The sequence below is a fragment of the Mobula birostris genome, chromosome X (genome assembly GCF_030028105.1).
Source record: "Mobula birostris isolate sMobBir1 chromosome X, sMobBir1.hap1, whole genome shotgun sequence".
Taxonomy (NCBI): Eukaryota; Metazoa; Chordata; class Chondrichthyes; order Myliobatiformes; family Myliobatidae; genus Mobula; species Mobula birostris.
Window position 1 is genome coordinate 41,877,011 of NC_092402.1, and position 17,702 is coordinate 41,894,712.

General features: G+C 40.2%; 1 protein-coding gene across 7 annotated transcripts in view; it reads left to right on the top strand.

Annotated features, from left to right (window-relative positions):
* The window catches only part of LOC140191566 (inactive phospholipase C-like protein 2), a 230,203-nt gene that overhangs the window by 113,292 nt on the left and 99,209 nt on the right, over positions 1-17,702 (top strand). The window contains exon 1 of one of the 7 annotated variants that reach the window (XM_072249072.1): positions 8,666-8,699. The exons of the other annotated variants lie outside the window; for them this stretch is intronic. The gene's annotated coding sequence lies outside the window, so the exon portion shown is untranslated. Of the gene's footprint in view, positions 1-8,665; positions 8,700-17,702 lie in introns of those variants that run through there. 7 annotated transcript variants of the gene reach the window in all.

Sequence of the window (17,702 nt, forward strand, 5' to 3'; positions counted from 1 at the left end):
AGAAATTAAATATTTACCATGTTTACTACCTTATTTAATCAAATAACTTATTTAATCAGAATTCTTTGTACCTGCTCTTTGCTGTTTTTAAAAGATATCATCCCTGTTATACTTCTATTGACTAATCTTTATTTTAAATTCGAAAAGGAACTATTTCTTGTTACTATTTACTTGACATTCGTTCACTATTGTTAGAAGGTGGATTCATGTGTTTAAAACATGTTGGACATGTGTTTAAAACATGTGTTTAAAACATGTTGGACTGAGTTTTGTGCAGCACCTTTCATGACCAAAATGAAGCACAACAAACGAAGCACCAAGATCGCTGTAAGAAGACAGCCATTTTGCATACAGTGAACTCCCATAGATGGCAACGTGAGTGCGGGAAAATACATTGTATAGTTGTCACTGTGAGGATAAATATTAGAAATAACCGTACCACTCACAACCCTGCTCTTTAAAATGTGACATGGGTTCTGAGTAATCTCAGTTTAAGGTCTCATCAGAACAAAAGCATAACTTATAATTTCCCCTGAATGATTTTTAGTCTTTCAAAAATCAGTATAGGCCTAATCCTCTCCTTGTGCACTGACATTATTGCCGCGTGTTTCCCACAAAAGAAAAATTACCTCATTGGTTGTTTAGCATCAGAAGGGAGTAGGAGGAAAGGTGAAGGCGGAGCTGGAAGGATGCAGGATTGAGGAAGATGTATTGTATAGTGTTGGTGGTGGGGTTCAATTATTTACATTATTGGTTTTATGTCTCAATCTTGCCTGCATTCGGGGTGTGGTCCTTAGCTCTTAGTGTCCAAATCACGTTGCTGGCCTAAATGGGAAATCTGCGAAAAAACAGCAAAGTGATGACATTCAGTTACCTTAGGAAGCAGCATCCAAATCTTCTCACCGGAACCATGTCTGCTTGCTTTCTTTTTCATTCTGGCCTAAGCCAGTGCTGCTTTCAAAGATTGTACTCAAGTCTGTCGTCCATTTCATTGAATCTCACATTACAAGTTGTGTCAAGTTGCCTTTTGTTTTCATCTTGTAGTTGAGATCATTGTTGCATTCAATTCTGATAAATTTCCCATTTGTCACTGAGAAACACTTGGTAATGCTCTTCGATCTGTTTCACAAATGTGATCTTTTGAAGTCAATGGGATTGCACATGCAGAGGTGAGTGCAATCAACAGCAGACACACTCATGACCAGCAATGGTGACCCAAAATAATCTTTGCCCGCAAAACAATTCAATTGCATCATGAGGATAGTTACGCTGGTTGAGTAATGGTGACTTTTACTTGTAGATCATGGCTCTTCAAGTACACATCTAAGCCCTTTCTAAGTGTAAAGATTTTGGCTTCCTATTATCCTTATAGGGAGCAAGGACCAGATCTGTACCATTTTCTCAGAGAAATGTATTTTCCTCGTCTTCTTTTTAATCCTCCTATTAACTATTTTAAAACTGTGTCTATGGTATGGCAGCAAGAATCCATGGTCTGATCCACTGATCAGCGTGTTGGTTGCAAACAAGCACAGGGTTTTAGTCCAGTAAACAACTATTGGCTATTTATTCTACTGGATAGTTGCTTCCTGGGTCATGGGGCCTCTTCTTTGTTGCCAAGCTCAGCTTTCTAAACGCAGTAGCTTACACCTCTAGAGATCAAAGGGTTATTTTTGAAGAAGATAAACTTCCAACTAATATGCCTTGTTTAGTTGCTGGTTGTAAATGGGAGCCAATCTTTAGTTTTTAATGGAAATAGAAAGCAATAATCAGCTTGAAGTTAAAAGGACAGCTTTGCAAACAAATGCACTGTCTATAGAGCGCGGGATGTTGGGTCACAGCACCTGGACAGATTTCTCAAGATGTGCTGTGTACGACAATGGGTTATTTAATTGGCCATGTTTCAAAGCAGACAATGCAAGCTAAGTTATTTAGTTCAAGGAAGCTAACAGACCAGATGGATAACATCACTTATCACTTAACATATCAAATGACTGATGTATTAATAAGTTGGAAGTTTTGTGGACTCATGGAGTCAGCTTCACAGCATTAGCTGTGGGTGCTGGGAACTGTGTCTACAAGAAGTCTTTAGACCATTTGAGGAAATATCATATGCATGTGAAGTCACCCAAGTGGCAGAAAAATGTATATTTGTAGGAACAGTTCAAGCTTTTTAGGAATGGTTAAAGAACATCAAGAAAAATGACAGAAACGCAGGGCGAAAAAGAATCCATTGTTCTGGCTTCGATTTCTGTGACGGACGAGTCGTTCATCTGCATCCTTAGTATGTCTTTTTAGCTTATAGGAGTTGCATCTGTATTTTGGAAATCCTTTGTGTTTTAGAAATGTTTTGTAATTTTGAAGCATTTCATAAGATAGATATCCTCTGTGAGTTTTAAATGTGCTTTTAAGGATGTTGTTTGGATTTAAACGTGTATTACTGAAAATAAATACACTGTGTTTAAGATACTTTGTTAGCTGGAAGTATCTTCTCCTTGGTAGGAAGGAGGAACCCTCCCTAAATAGTGGGTATTGGCAGCTAAACTCACCATGGAGGATAAACAGAGAAGTGAACTAGGTTTTGAAGATTAGGGGGTTAGAGTGTCTGTAGCTACAGTGCTGTGTAAAAGTCTAAGGCAGCCTAGTTTTGTTTATACGGTTTCAGATGGTATGGCCTCCACAGAGCCCTGATCTCAACGTCATTGAAGCTGTCTGGGATTACCTGGAGAGACAGAAACAAGCAAGATAGCCAAAGTCTGCAGAAGAACTGTGGCAAATTTTCCAAGATTCTTGGAACAACCAACCAACCAATTTTCTTATGAAACTGCACAAGTGTTTGTCCGTTATGTGCCATGTTGTATGACGTGGGCAATCATGGTCTTTCCATGACCATGATTGTTCTTGGCAGATTTTTCTTCAAAAGTGATTTGCCATTGTCTTCTACTGGGCAGTGTCTTTACAAGATGGGTGATCCCAGCCTTTATCAATACTCTTCAGAGATTGACTGCCTGGTGTCAGTGGCTGCAGAACCAGGACTTGTGATATGCACCCGCTGCTCATACGGCCATCCACTGCCTCTTCCCATGGCTTCACGCGACCCTGATCGGGGGCTAAGCAGGTGTTACACCTTGCCCCAGGATGACCTGCAACCTAGCAGAGGGAAGAGTGCTTTACTCCTCCTTTGGTAGAGACATATCTCCACCCTGCCACCCACACGACAATGTACCTAAGAGAATTGATGCAGTTGGTTCCTCTAAATATTGATTTGATTTAGTTTTTTACTGTTCTTTATAGCAATTTTTTTGTTATTTAGAAGCTTTTCAATTCATTATTTTTGAAAGCATCTTCACTATATAGAATTTTTTACACATGCTTAAGACTTTTGCACAGTACTGCATCAATAACGGATAGGGCTTAAAGGTCTTCATTTGAGTTTAGAACTTAGCGGTCAGCAAACTCAATACCATCACACTATTAAGAAAACTATTTCAACTAACAAGTTGGTTAATAACTACAAAAGGCTGTTTCCTTAAGTAATGAGAGATTAAAAGGTGTTAATGTTCAGAGAGACCTGTCTGAACTTGTACACCAATCATTGAAAGTTAAAATAGAATGTTAACAAAGTTAACAAGCACTTAGGAAGTATGCTGATGTTTATGGAAAAAGCATTACAGTACAAGAATAGAGATGCTTTAGTACAATTTAAAAGCCTTGGTGAAATGGTGTCTGGAATATTATGCACAGTTCTGGCTTCCTTTCATAAGAAAGGATATGCTCACAATGGATAGAGTTCAATGAAGGTTCACCAGATTAATTCTTTGATGGTGGTATGCCATATGAGGAGAGATTAAAGAGACATGGATGATTTTCTCCAGAGTCTTGAGGACTGAGACATGACCTGATTAAAATATACAAAAAATTTAAGTGGCTTGACAGGTTAAATATGGAGATGATATATTCCTGTCTAGGGATTTAGAAACAGGGAGTACTGTCTCAAAATAAATTCACAACTGGATTGAAAATAAGTTCACCCAAAGGCAGCGGATCTTTGGAATTCTCTACCTAAGAGGCTGTAAGGGTTCAGTCTGATTATTTTTAAGACAGTTATTGGTTTTTAGGTATTGAGGAAATGAAAAGATATGGCGTTAGTACAAGAAGTGGCTCTGAGATAAAAGATCAGCCTGATTTTATTGAATGGTGTAGCAGGTGCATGGAATGGCAGGCAAATAGCCTACTCTGCCTTCTATTTGTTGTGCTCTTATGGGAATAGAACTCGAACAAACAGTTTTTGTAAAGCAGTCAATTTACTTAGAAGTTTACTTAAAGAGCAGCGGATCGAACTTCAGCAATTTCACCCTAGAGAAGCAGGTTAATTTCTCCAAGAAATGAGACAGCACACTGACTCAACTGGTGGAGCTGCTGCATCTCAGCTCAAACAACCTGGGTTCAATTTTAACCTCCAATGCCAATTGTACAGAGTGTACGTGTACCCCCTGTCACTGCATGGTCACCTTGTGACCATGGACATTTCTTCTGGATGCTCCGGTTTCCTCCAAAATCCCAAAGACAGGCTGGCTGGTGGGTTAGTTGGCTATTGTAAGTTGCTCTTTGTGTGCAGATGAGTGGTAGAATCTGGGAGGAGTTGATGGGATAAGTGTAGGATTGGTGGCAATGCTTGCCTGTGTACTCAGTGGCTGAAATGACTGTTCTTGTTCTCACTCTCTCTATGAACATAAATGCTTTGTGTGGTGTATAGTTGCATATAGGCTGCTTGAATGCAATCAACTTCAGTCACTCATGGTCAACAAACTTGATTGGTAGAAGGAATAGGGCACCACAGTAGCATAATGGTTATTGTATTGCCGTACAGAGCCAGCGATCACTGATCGAGGTTCAATTCTTAACACTTTCTGTGCACTTTCCTCATGACCGCGTGGGTTTCCTCCAATTTCCTTCCACATTCCAAAGACATATGGGTTAGGGTTAGTAAATTGTGGGCGTCCTGTGTTGGTACCGGAAACGTAGTGACACTTGTGGGCTGTCCCCCCCCAACACATCCTCAGACTGGGTTAGTCGTTGACACAAATGGCACATTTCACTGTAGGCTTTGATGTACGTGTGACAAATAAAGACACTCTTCAAAAAAAAAATCCCTTACAATGCATAGACTAGCCCAAGAGGACTTGATTAGCAAAAGAGGCTAAAAGATTGGTAAAGGGTTAAGACAAGTTTTTCTTTCTTGGCAGAATGTTAGAATAGTGGTAGAACACAAATCACAAAAAATGTCATGGAGTATGAGAAGATTAATGGGACCATGAAGGTTGTTTTGCAGAGAGATTGTAGAGTCACAATTGCTGGAAGATGTCTACCTAGTCCACACAACAGCACAATAACCTACATTAATATTGCACATGTCAATACAGTCAATCTCCCAGGCCATATCACATGAGTGATATCAGTCAAAGCTTAACACTGGGCCACACATTAGGAGCGAAAGGTTGGTTAAAGAGGAGATGGTAATGTGCATTTTAGAGGAGGTAGATTATTACAGAGAAGGAGTTGTGGAGTTTAGAGCCAGCTGTATGAAGGAGAGATATTTAGAGAAATATATTCATCACCAGCTATTTTCCTTGGGAAACAATATTCGATTTGAAACTGAGAACCATGTTTAGAAGCTACAGAAAAAGTTCACTGATAAGCATTGAACTGTGTCAGACCTTAAGAAAACCATTGTTATTGTGGATGGTGGATTCACAGTGTGGATGCCCAATGAATTAATAAAATGGGGGAATATCAAAGAAACCTAAACTTCTGGAAAATATTGTAACAAAGAAGACAACAACTCTTTTAGTCATGCACGAGCTATTGAGATTTTAAACAGAAAAAATACTTGATTACCACTGAAAGAAGTGGGATTTCATTGTCTGTGATGACGCATGTAGGAGGTTGTCTGGAGTTGCTGTGATTTTGGGTTAACAACTACATTGAAGTGCAGTTTCCTAATGCCCAATTTATTTATGATCATGAAGGGATCATATTGTGCCTTATTATTTTACTCCCCACACACTTCAGGATGAATACAGAGAGGGCAATGGTACTTGCTATTGCAGTGTACTCAAAAGAAACTCAAGAGGTAAAATCATCAAGCAGAAACTATTGGAGCTGGAAAGTTTTGGACAACATACAACAGGGATGAACAGAAATCCATGTCAATTGTTTCTGTGTTTGGTTGATTGACCAATTTTTCCAGTGACATGTTCAATTAATCAATAGAATGATTTCTGACCATCTAAGGAAGGATCCCAGTGGCACATAACGCTCTTTTGCTTTACTTCTCCCCGTATCTTGGTTTGACTGCTTTACTGTAGGTTGACTTCACATCTTAAAACAAGATTTTTCCTCTTCTGTGTTTTTGTTTGGCCTCTTCATGGTGCTTGGTATTGGCTGCGATTGTGGTCCACGGGCTTACGGGAAAGGAGCACTCTCTGAGCCATACAGAATTTGCTGGCAGCAAACTGTAGAATTGGACAGCGCGATCTGGGCCCTGTGCCTGTGGGTGAGTCCTGGCAACTTCCTTGACTGTTAGAGCTTTAAGCCTGCCGACTCAGCTGTGCATATGAGTCAGCACGCTACCAGGTTCCATCTGTGAGCCTGCCTTTGAGCAAGGCAATGCCACTCTCTGTGGAATGCAGCATTGCCAGCATTGTTCAGCCCACCACTAGGAGGTACACAAAACCTGCCTGGACTCACTCCCTGTAGTGACTCTGCAGTCTTAAAATTACTCCAAAGCCGTTTCTATCCTACGATGTAAACTGTAAGCTTCCTGTAAATTAGTTCGGGCTGAGAGCCTTTTTATTTTGGCAATAATCAGAGCTGTTGAAGTGACTATGCTCTCAAAGAAGGACTGCACAGTTGTGAAGTACAAAGGGAAGCTGATAATCAACAAACTCATGCTCACTGCCTTAGCTTGTTGTTAGACTGTAGAACAACATGCACGCCTGTACTGAAGCTCCTAGCATGCCCTAAGCATTATTATGGATTTTGCTTCACATCAATAAAAGATTACTCAAAATATCAATTTTATTTTATTTACTTAGTGACATAGCACAGAGTAGCTTCTTCTGTCCTTTCAAGTCACCCCTTGACAAACCCAATTAACCCTAACCAAATCACAGGACAATTTATAATGACCAATTAGCCTACTCACTGGTACGTCTTTGGACTGTGGGAGGAAACCGGAGCCCACCTTTTCTATCACTTTACAGCAATTTACTTCTGTTGGCTGTAAGCTCTTTACCGTCCATCCAGCAAGGATTCTGGTATTGACCGTATTTACAGAATGGAAATCCATCTGCTTACAGCTATCTCTCAGCTTTATGCACAGTAGGAAAATACTGCAGGATTTCTTCACCACATCAGGATGTCCCACCAAAGTGTACTTTGGATCCAGTCACTGCAGAAAGCAAGAAGACTAGGTCACCTGTTTTGAGATGTTTTTTATGGGACAAGATTGACCAAGATGCCTGTGTTTATCTGAAACCTGAGGAGGCTGTTCCTTTAAGAAGAGTGGTGATAATGGGATGATCAATGATTTCAATAGAAAATTGAGGGAAATAATCTTGAAACACTATGGGCATAGAGCTGATTGGATTGCTTTGCAGACCATCAACATGGACTTGATGGGCTATATGGCTTCCCTTGATGTAATCACTCTGACTCCTCATCTGAAAGATGGGACCTTCGATAAATCTCCAACCCACCTCTCTCCCACCTCCCCATGCATAGTACTTCACAGGAACTTCATGTTGGATTTGCTAGAGTGGCACTATGAGCCATATCTCTCTGAGCTCGTGTATCACCACTGGGCCACATTTATTGCCTATAAAAATAGATGTCCATTTTGAAGTGTGTTTGGAAGTGTTCTGTGAGATAGTTTATTTATTTTTATTTTATTTTATTGAAATACATCATGGAAAAGGCCCTTCTGGCCCTTTGAGTTGCACCACCCAGCAATCCCCTGATTTAATCCCAGCCTAATCACAGGACAATTTACAATGACCAATTAACCTACCAACCAGTACATCTTTGGACTGTGAGAGGAAACTGGAGTATCTGGAAGAAGCCCACAAGGACCCAGAGGAAACCCATGCAGTCACAGGGAGAATGTAGAAACTCCTTACGGGCAGCAGTGGGGATTGAACCCGGGTTGCCTGTACTGTAAAGTGCTGTGCTAACCACTATGCTACCATGCTGCCCACAATAGTGTTATTGTTAGTGATCCCAGGAGAGCTCAGGAACTTTGGTACAAAAGTGCATACATTATTTTAGACTAAAATTCAAAGATGCAGGGAACTACGTAACAGGCCATTTATTGAACAATATATACGGCCTTACTTAGAAGACAGAGCTTTTATATATAGAAACTCATTGTACACCAGTATGAAAGTACAGTACCTTTGAATGTAAGAGGGACCCAACCCAACCCTGAGCAAATATAATTCTGGAAATTTCACCTAATCTCCAACTTCTTAATTAATCACTCAGCTCCTCCTTCCTTCTGGTGCACATTCTCCACAGACAATTGGATGATGATTGACAAGCTTTCAAACCTCAGAAAACAAGTGCAAGTTGACAGCATGTCTAAGAAGGCGAATGGTGTGTTGGCCTTCATTAATTGGGAGATTGAGTTCAAGAAACGTGAGGTAATGTTGCAGCTCTATAATAACCCTGGTTAGACCATATGTGAAATACTGCATTCAGCTCTGGTTTCTTCATTATAGGAAGGATGTGGAAGCCTTAGGGAGAATGCAGAGGAGATTTACCGGGATGCTTCTGGATTAGAGAGCAGGGCTTATGAGGATAGGTTGAGTGAGCTTGGTCTTTTCTTGTTGGAGGTGACTTGATAAAGGTGTACACGATGATAAGAGGTGTAAATCGAGTGGACAGCCAGAGACTTTTTCTCAGGGTGGAAATGGCTAATACAAGGGGGCGTAATTTTAATGTGATTGGAGGAAAGTATAGGGGGGGACATCAGAGGCAAGTTTTTTTTTAAACAGAGAGTGAGGGTGCGTGGAAAGCCTCACCAGAGTTGGTGGTAGAGGAAGATACATTAGGGACATTTAAAAGACTCTTAGATAGGGGCATGGATGATAGATAAATGGAGGGCTATGTAGGAGGGAACAGTAAGTTATAATGTCAGCACAACATCAAGGGCCAAAGGATTGCACCACCCTTTGTGATGTAATATTCTAAGTTCTATAACATTTATCACAGAACCAGCCTGGAGATTAGTTCATTTCTGAAGATTGTAATACAGTTCAGAAAGATAGCTACCATACGTCCTCCCAAAATGGCCAAATATATTTGGCTCAGCGAATTGGCAAGGAAGCCCAGGAAAATATAAATAGTACAAACTGAATGTAATCTTTCTGAGGTTGACTGCATCAAACAGGAAATTAGAGTGAATAGTGTATGCATATTGGATGGGAAAATTATTATGTAAACTGTGGTAGAGTTACAGAAATGAAATGTGCACTGGAGTCAATTATTTCAGCATTTTAGTACTTGTTCATAGGGTTTAATTGTTTGATATCATTAAGGCATGTTGCAGTTGTAAAAGATTCTCTTCCATCTTGTCCAAGGCCTTGTTTAAGTTTTTAGTTGCTGATTTTCACATAAGTTATGTTCCATTATCTAATCTATTAGGCTGACCAGCTGCCACATATCAGTGTAGTATTTGGGAGGACATGCAATCTCAATGTGTGTTTAAACAGTGCAAGTGATTTTATGCTTGTGCGATTTTTCTTAGTTTACTGATTAAATATCAACAGAGGTCCACAAATAAATCTTTGCTATTAATATCTCCAGTTATGGCCTATCCTACACCTCTCTTGAACTGAGCATTTCAGAGGGCAATTCGAGTCACTTAGATCACAGTTCAAATATAGGCCCAGAATGGCTAAATGAAGTGCATGAGTTTTTTTAAGCAATCCGACAGTTTTCTGATAATCCTTGTAGAGTTTACTTTTTATAATTCCAGCATTGTTCTTTAATTAACCAGCCATGATGAGATTTGATTTATTGTATATCCCTGGATTATTCACCTTGCAATAACTAGTACAATAATTTAATCACCATACTCCTACTTTCTCAACCTTGATACTGATGTACTTGTTCATTGACTCTGCTTGAATAAGATGCTAACCACATCTCCATTTCCTTACCAGTGTGGAGTCTTGCTGTTTTCAAAAATGCACATATGATTCTGAATCAGGTTTATTATCACTGACACGAGATCCTGCAGGAACCGTAAATCCAGAGTAACACGTAAAAAATGCTGGAGGAACTCAGCAGGTCAGGCAACATCTATGGAACATTTTGGGCCAAGTCTCTTCATTGGGGTTGGGAAGGAAAGGGGAAGAAACCAGAATAAGAAGGTGGGGGGAGGGGAAGGGGTACAAGCTAGGAGGTGATTGGTGGAGGGAGTAAAGGGCTGAAGAAGAAGGAATCTGATAGGAGAGGAGAGTGGACCATGGGAGAAAAGGAAGGAGGAGGGGCACCAGTAGGAGGTGATAGGCAGGTGACGAGAAGAGAAAAGGTAAGAGGGAGGCCAGAGTGTGGAATGGAAGAAGAGGGAAGAGGCAGGGAAACATTACAAGAAGTTAAAATTGATATTAACATGGACATATGTTTTGACATTTGTTGTTTTGCAGTAGCAGTACAGTGCAATACATAAAATGTACTATAAGCTACAATAAAAATATAAAAATAAGTAGTGCAAAAAGAACAAAACTAGTGAGGTAGTGTTTATGGATTCATGGACCATTGAGACATTTGTCGGCAGAGGGGCAGAAGCTATTTCTAAAACACTAAGTGTCTTCAGGCTTCTGCACCTTCTCCCTGATGGTAGTAATGAGGGGTAGGGCATGTCCTGAGGGGTGTGGTTCTTCATGATAGATACCGCCTTTTTGAGGAATTGAAGGTATTCTTGATGCTGAGGAAGCTTACATCTCTCAAAGTGCTTTGAGAGATGTTTCTGGAAGTCTTGATAAAGTATTATTTCAATACAAAACTTTTCATTTGTGGTGCTATCAACATATCACAGACCTTCAAGAAGTTGTATCTGGTTAACTCTTTGTGTAACACAGCTTTTAAATTGCAATAGGTGCATGATTAAGCTGGGGTGTGTTTGCCCACCATCACCTAGAAAGCCCAGTCTGCTTTGATGCCACATTGACTTTGTATTGACTCTGAAGTTACACTGATAGAAGTGCATAACAATTTGCCTCAGAGTAGACTTCTTGACACCTCTAAACAATAATTTCTTGATTGGCCATCAGTAAACATGCCTCATGGTTCAGTTTTGAACCATGAGACAGGTTTACACGATCTTTTTGACAGAGGTAGTAATAGCTCTTGTTTAAATGATACTCTGGATGGTGATTGTAATTCTCATATTCAAAATAACCCACAGCCACCACACTGCATACAACTGTCTTATGTACTTTGAAACACCACTAATAATTTTCCTCCTTCCATCCATATGATTCATGTTAAATGTTAGTCATTTACTGAGGGATATGGGCTGGTGGGATTCAAAGAGGTGACTACACAGTAGGAAAATTCCTCCTGTTAGACGTTACCCAATGGCAATTTAAAGTTTAGCACTGAACTACTTTCAATCAGCCGGCCTAACACTATGAACCCTCGTTAGGCAAGTTAAGTGAATGGCTGCATTCAAATTTGTAAATGAAATATTGGGTGTGAGTTAGTGCTGGGAGCTCAACAGTTTCAAAGAGGGTGAGCTCCAGCAGATCGATCATTTTTCATGTATAGTGCTTCCTAATTAGTTTTGGTGAAGGTTTCTGTGTTGCTGTTTGGTCGCAGGCTAGAGAGCATGTTGTTATGTGCATTCACACTGCACAGGTAGTCTCAGCTGATTTTTTACATCCGAAGTTGGTGTTCACGGTTGGCATCAAAATGGACTCTTTCAGAAACAGTGGTCATATCTTATCAGTAGTTATGTGAGGGAAGTGCTTCCAAGTATTTAATGTGCTCATGCCACTCAGCTGAAAAACTTAAGCTTCTCCATTATTGATGAATGAAGGAGCAATGAAACAATATTTACTGTAATTTCAATGGCAAAGAAAAACATTAAGGAGAGGGAACAATGTAAGGATAGCAATGAAAATCAGGTAAGCTGAAGGTGCCTGAAATCTAAAATAAGAGTAGGGAGCACATTAGTGTAGCAGTTAGCATAATGCTATCACAGCACCAGCCAATGCCGTCTGTAAGGAGTTTGTATGTTTTCCTTGTGACTGTGTGGCTTTCCTCTGAGTGCTCTGGTTTCCTCCCACATTCCAAGGATGTACAGTTAGTCAGTTAATTGGTCACATGGGTGTCGTTTGGAGGCACGGGCTTGTTGGGCCAAAAGAGTGCCAAGGTTTCTGTGCAGTAACTCCTAAAAAAAAATGCTCCAGAAAAATTCAGAAGGTCAAACATCCGTCCAAAGAAAAAGATGGAGGAGTCTTTGGCCAAAGAGCTATTCTCTTTCTCTTTCCACTGCATGCAGACTGTTCCAAGAAGGGGATACTTGTTATCTTGATGCACAGGGGCTCATTCTGCACAAAAGCCTGTTCAACTCATTTGGAAGAACAGATCAGTTATTTCTACACCCATGTTTTTCACTCAGAGCCTTGCAATGTATCCTTTACAAATAGATTTCCAATTCCATTTTGGAAGTTATTATTAAATCTTTAATTATGTTCAAGGACTTATAACATGCAATAACTCTATTGTTATTTTTTACTTAAAAATCTAGAAATGTCTCCACTTTCAACCCTGTAAAGGAAGTTAACAACAGCCCTTTTAACAATGTTTATCTATTTTCTGTATTTTTCCATTGCCAGTTGGCAGATCATAGGAAACTAGCAAAGTCAGTTTACTCTTGCTTCAGCTCTGCTCTGCTGTTTTACTTCATGCTCAGTCTATACTTCCTGTCATCTATTCCCACATACTGTAAATAAAACTTTGGTTAGGCTGCACTTGGATTATTGCATGCAGTTCTGTTTGTCATATCAGAGGAAGGATGTGGACGTTTGTAAAGGGTTCAACAGAGGTTTACCGGGATACTGCTTGAATCAGCGTGTATTAGCTACAATGGGAGCTTGGATAAACTTGGACTGTTTTCTTTGGAGAGTCGGAGACTGAGGGGGAACCTGACAGAAGTCTATAAAATTACGAGAGGCATAGATAGGGTAGACAGTCGGAATCTCTTTCCCAAAGCAGATGTACTAGAAGGTGTAGTTTTAAGGCGAAAGGGACTAAGTTTAAAGGGGATGTTCAGAGCAGAATTTTTATTAGCACATACAGTTGTAGGTGCCTGGCACACACTGCCTGAGGTAATAGTGGAAACAGATCTGATAGTAACATTCAAAAGTCTTTTAGGTGGGCACATAAATATTCAGGGAATGGAGGGATAGGGATCATATGCAGGCAGAAGTGATTAATTTAATTTGGCAACACACACAAAATGCTGGTGGAATGCAGCAGGCCAGACAGCATCCATAGGAAGAAGCACAGCCGATGTTTCGGGCCAAGACACTTCGTCAGCACTAACTGAAGGAAGAGCTAGTAAGAGATTTGAAAATGGGAGGGGGAGGGGGAGATCCGAAATGATAGGAGAAAACAGGAGGGGGAGGGATGGAGCCAAGAGCTGGACAGGTGATTGGCAAAAGGGACACAAGGCTGGAGAAAGGAGAGGATCATGGGACGGGAGGCCTAGGGAGAAAGAAAGATGGAGAGCAGACAAGGAGTTATTGTGAGAGGGACAGAAAGAGAAGAGAGAGAGGGGGGGATAATAAATAAATAAGGGATGGGGTAAGAAGGGGAGGAGGGGCATTAACAGAAATTAGAGAAGTCAATGTTCATGCCATCAGGTTGGAGGCTACCCAGACAGAATATAAGGGATTGTTCCTCCAACCTGTGTGTGGCTTCATCTTGACAGTAGAGGAGGCCATGGATAGACGTATCAGAATGGGAATTGGACGTGGAATTTCCAGCACCTGCAGATTTCCTCGTGTTTGTGAATTTAATTTGGCATCATGCTCAGCACACGACATCGCGGGCTACGAGGCCTGTTTCTGTGTTGTACTGTTGTATGTTCTATGAATGCTCTGCAATTCAGGCCTTGGCCCAGGAAGCAGTATCCTGAGAGATCACTATATCTGATAGTCACCGAATATTCACCTTGTTGTCTTTGCTGGAGATCTGATAACCAGAGTACTTAACTAGACACGTTCAGAAGGAGCTGACAAATGGAAGTCGAGATAACAGGTCATCTGATAGAATGACAGGCCGGGACTGAAAATTCCCTGGCAGGAGCACTGTTTCCAGCAATATTATCACTAAAGCAGTGTAACTGAAAGAGCTTAATTTGAGCATACTCAGAAAAAGAATTTATTGCTGCTATTTGTTCCACTTGATTTTTATTTGTTTGAAACTAATACTAACTAGTCAAAAATATTAGAGCCCGAATAGTTTTGAGCTTTTAAAAGAAAAATGGTTTACTTAAAAGAAATGAGCCAAAAAGTTGGTGCTCAGACATATACGTAATTAATTCAAATTTACATTTCATTTTTAAGTGTTTCACTTCCATCATAAACACACCAAACTAGAGCAGACTTAACAGCTCATTGGGTATGCTGGAAAAAAGTGATAACTCACTTTACTGAGTTATCACTGGGTACCATTCTAGAACAAGAAGCATGCTAGGCACTAGCAAGTCTGCCAGCTTGCAGCCTGAAAGCAGGTGACCTGGGAGGTACAGTCACGGCACGATCACAGTGAACATTACAACACAGGCCGAGCATTAAGAATGCAACTGATCTCCTGAAACTGGTACCAAAAGTGGTTGATTTTCATAATTTGTTATTGTGGTGTCTTTGATGGTGGATTGAAAACCTTCAATTTGCTGATTGAAGGGACAAATCTCAAGGTTGCCTAATGTATACCTACTTTGATAATAAATTAAATTTCAACTTCGACTACCTTTCTATAGTTTAGCAGGCGGAAAGAGTAATAGTCATGTTCAAGTGAGCCCATTCCCTCTTTCAAGTTTGGTTGAATTGGAACAGCATAAAATTATTAACTTTCCAGGAATATTATGGGTAACATGGAGCAGAGGTGATTATATTCACTCAAAGTAGTGTTTAATTTTTCCACTTCTGTAAGCAGAGTTATTTGTTGTGAGCGTGTTGCACTAATTCTGAATTTGTTTCATCTTATTGACAGCATTGAATTGCCTGCTCACATGATCAGCTTTGGTATCGTGTTAGGCCATATTCTGGAATTAGGGTGTATAGCAAACATTAACTTCAGCAACCAATCTTTAGACCTGAACGTGGACTGTAGATTAAATTTTAAATGCAGCTTTGGACAATAGTTTCCTGGAGCTGGGGCCAACAGTTAATTGAAAAACTAGACAATGCTGATTAACATTCATTTTGGGTGTCTGGAGTGTGGATGTGAAGAAGGAGGTGTGAAAATTATATGCAATTAAAATGAAGTATTGTTGATACATTGTAACTATAGGATTGTCCTTTGATCTTTAGCATATAAAATGTCATGTAATATTGGGTCAAACAGGTCTCTTCCACCAGAGTGTCTCATTTTGTTGAATAAACCACTTCTGTATCCACTAGCTTCAGTCTCTCCCCGGTGACTTTGTTCACATCACAACATACAACACTATCCTTACCGCAGAACCTAGGCAGGGTGACACACCGCCTCTGTAAGAATATTGTTTGCTGTTGTATTTCCAGATGACTGTTTTAGACAAATGTTCTCTTTGTCTTGAAAGTTTTACCCCAGCTATCTTTATAGAAATACTTTGAGACTTTATATCACAATAGAGGTCACACTGTGTGCACACCATTAAATGATAACTGCATAGCATTGAGAAAACTAACAAGAAACATAGTTTCATACCATCATCTGAACTAACAAGAAACATAGTTTTGTACCATCATCTTAAGCCTAGTATTACCTAGGAGGGAAATGAGAGACATTAATTTAACCTATTATTGATCTCCAGACTAATTGGGATCACTTATCAATGCAGAGAATCTGAACAGTGGCTAACATGTGACAGACCTAATTCACAGCTAAATCTCACAATTGTGGTTGAAACCTTGAATGTATTTGTTAGTGATTTCAGTTTAGTTAGTATGAACATTTCCTAGTACCAATATGTTTATTCTAAGAAAATCAGAAAACTTTCATTGAGATCAGTGGTGCTCCATTCTAGCATACTGCCTCTACTCAAATCCAGACTGGTAAACAAAAACACATATGTTCATAATTTTTAATTCTCTGAACATGAGCTCTATTAGGAAATGCACATTACTTGCTCTTTGCAATAACACATTGAAGATGCATTGAGTCGTCCTCTAGAAACATTGCAATCCTTAACAGTGCCAAGAAGGGAATTTGGGATTTTGAGCCAGCTATATCAGAGATGGCATGTGACTTCGGGAGGAAATTGGAATTAATGGTGTTTTCATGATGTTATGGCCCTTATGTGCTCATAATGACACTTCTTTCCAGTGTTCCAAGGCAAGATGTTTCCAATTTATTCTTTTATCTTGATGTTCCCTGGCGACAGATTTAGCTTTTATCTGAACTGACTCCATGCCTCATACTTTCCTTCAGTTTTAGTGACAAGATTTTGACACTGGCCTTCAGATGTGATGATGAACTCCAATGAAAACATTTAAATAAATGTTTCCTTCTGGTTAAGATGGCGCTACCAAACGTATGCGACCACTCTCTGGTAGTCAAAAAGCTAAGAAATCTGACTAAAAACATCACTAAAAATACCTTTTCTGAAGTAAATTGTGTTAAATTATTGCCACAAACAATAAAGGGACTGTGGTAAACCATGTATATATGTTGTAACCAGTAAGCAGACACTCACTGTGGCGGTTGTATTGTACAGCGAATAAAAGCCTTTCAGTATTTTACCAAACCTCAGTCTTTTGGAGTAATTGAAGGTGCTTCAGGGACAAGTGATGGCAAGGCAAGTTCAGGGGATAAACCGAGATGGTGTGTTGCAGAAGGAGCTCTGATGCCCAGGGAGCAAGGTTGGATCGCTCTGGGTGCTGAAAGGAGGAGTCGGGGCCTGGGTCGATGCTCGTTCTAAAGCTCGTTCAACTGGCTTGGATTGCTCTGGGTGCTGAGCTGATTTGAAGAGCTTGAGAGTGGTTTCAGGCTGGGCAATGAAATCTGGGCCCAGAGCAAGTTGCTGGGTATTGTGGTCTAGGCCCAGGGCCTTTCACAGTAGCGTGCCTGGGTCCTTGTGTGAGGTATGATATGCTGTTTAGACAATGTTAACACCGGCCCAGATTGGAGGCAAGAGCTGATTTTGCTCGCTCTCCACCATGGTCATCTCTATGTTGCTGAGGCTATGAAGACTGCCCTGGCTGCTGTGCTCCATGCCCACTAATATGATGAACTGATAAGCGAAGCTTTGGGCCTAGTCTGGGGTTCGATCTGAGGGCTCATTTTTGTTTCAGAATGCTGTTGTTTACTTCAATTATTTGCATGATTTTTTTTCTCTTTCTCTTGCTTGGTCTTTTCTTTTTATTTGTATTCTTTTTTTTAAATTGGGTTCTTTCAGGTTTCTTGCTTTGTGCCTACCTGTGAGC